Source organism: Rattus norvegicus, chromosome X, assembly GCF_021556685.1.
Source record: "Rattus norvegicus strain SHRSP/BbbUtx chromosome X, alternate assembly SHRSP_T2T, whole genome shotgun sequence".
Taxonomy (NCBI): domain Eukaryota; kingdom Metazoa; phylum Chordata; class Mammalia; order Rodentia; family Muridae; genus Rattus; species Rattus norvegicus.
In genome coordinates, this window is record NC_141554.1 from 118,349,122 (window position 1) to 118,350,963 (window position 1,842).

The 1,842-nt window shown below is 30.0% G+C and overlaps 1 non-coding gene across 1 annotated transcript; it reads left to right on the plus strand.

The window, feature by feature from the left end:
- The first annotated feature begins 1,391 nt into the window (after positions 1–1,391).
- Positions 1,392–1,525, plus strand: LOC120099466 (U11 spliceosomal RNA). The gene has a single exon (XR_015647195.1). It is a non-coding gene; the product is annotated as a U11 spliceosomal RNA (small nuclear RNA).
- Positions 1,526–1,842: the final 317 nt, after the last annotated feature.

Below are 1,842 nucleotides of genomic sequence, written 5' to 3' on the forward strand. Positions count from 1 at the left end.
TTCCATCCTAGCATTTCTATTAAAATCATTATTTAAAAATGTTATAAACAATTTTCTTTATTAAAATTGTGGAGAGATGATCATAGGACTTAGTTTGGATTGACATTTAAAATTCAATGTTTCTGTTCAATGATTATAAAATAAATATTTGACTGTAATTTTCTGGAATTTATAATTTCAAAAATCACCATCTTTCTATATTTTAATATGACTACCCATATATAATACATTTTAAATATAAAATTCTCACAATTTTGCTTTTGGCCGTGAATTGGAGACTACTTGAAAGGTACTATATATATTGTATTCATTATCTTCAAGTTTTTAAAATATTGTTTGAAAAATGATAACAGTTTTGCAATTGCAAAAAGCAGTTGTCCTTTGTTTATATAGAGATACTTTAACATCTTTGAGATTCTCCAGGTTAAAATCTCTCCAAACTGTATCATGAATTTACCAATACAATTATGATGCAAAAAACAAGAAATTATTCACTAACAATGACATGTCATAAACTAATGCTTTGGCTATCTTTAAGGTGACTGACAATAAAATGTCTTTAATTTGTGGGAATAAACTTGATGTTTATGATGTTGATATAGAAGTTTAACTTTATTCTTTATTCAGTCTAAGGATTGGTGAAAGTGCAAAACCTTATAGATAAAAAGACTTGGAAATTCTGAGGACATTGATAAGTAGAAACAGGAATAGAATTGTGGACATATGTGTTCCTTAAGAGACCATCTTCGTTCCTAGTATTTATTATTATCTGTGAGTTAAATCGTGCATAAGAAAGTAAAGCATCAATAATGTCCGGAAGTATTTCTTGTCTAATGTCTGATTAGTGGCTTATAAGTCAAATATTTCCAGATTTCTGATAAAAAGCTAACTTAAGTGCTGATTACTATGACATCTCATGGCCCCAGTGAAGACTAACATTGACCTAATGCCTAGAATTATGTGGAATGAATTAAATGAAGGCCTTCAGAACTTGTCTGATGAATTTCATGTCATAAAACAGATTTTTCTAAAAAGGCAGGAAGAAACTAGGGAGCAAATGACAAATTACACACCATTAGAAGTATAGAAAAGACTTAAGCAAAATACAAATTATGGAGAACAAGGAAATTAGGTTGGTAGAAAATATTGTATTCTGTGTGGCTGTTAAGAAATAATGAGAAGTATACAGAGAAATGGTCCTAGAAACAGGAAATTAAATTGATTCTCTGCCAAAATCAGGCTAAATGGTATAAACTTATTCCATTTAAGAATAATCAAAATTGAAGTGATCATTGCTGAAATTGTATTTCTTTAGAACTGATATAAATGAAATAAGAACTGAACTTTTCAAGCACATCCAAGTAAAGACTAGTTCATTCTTTGAAAAATACAAAAAGGGCTTCTGTCGTGAGTGGCACACGCAGGGCAACTCGATTGCTCTGCGTGCGGAATCGACATCAAGAGATTTCGGAAGCATAATTTTTTGATACTTGGGCAGCTGGTGATCGTTGGTCCCGGCGCCTGCGGGCTTGTGAAAATAAAGGTTTTCTCTAAAAAAAAAAGAAAAGAAAAATACATAGAGAAAAAAATTATTAAACAATTGGTATTCAGGTTTTTCACATATATTCTAAAGTTAAGTGTGAGAATGCAAATACATAATTTCAAAGGAAGTATATAAAATGTTCTCTGAATTATTCTAAGGAAAGTATTTTTTATCTTTAACTAACTGCAAGAAAGTATGGTCTTTGCAATTATATGAAGAATCAAATTTGAGTGTTAAGAAAAAGGATGAAATAAATAAGAATCTCGATGATGATGGTGATGTTGTGATGATAGAGTAGA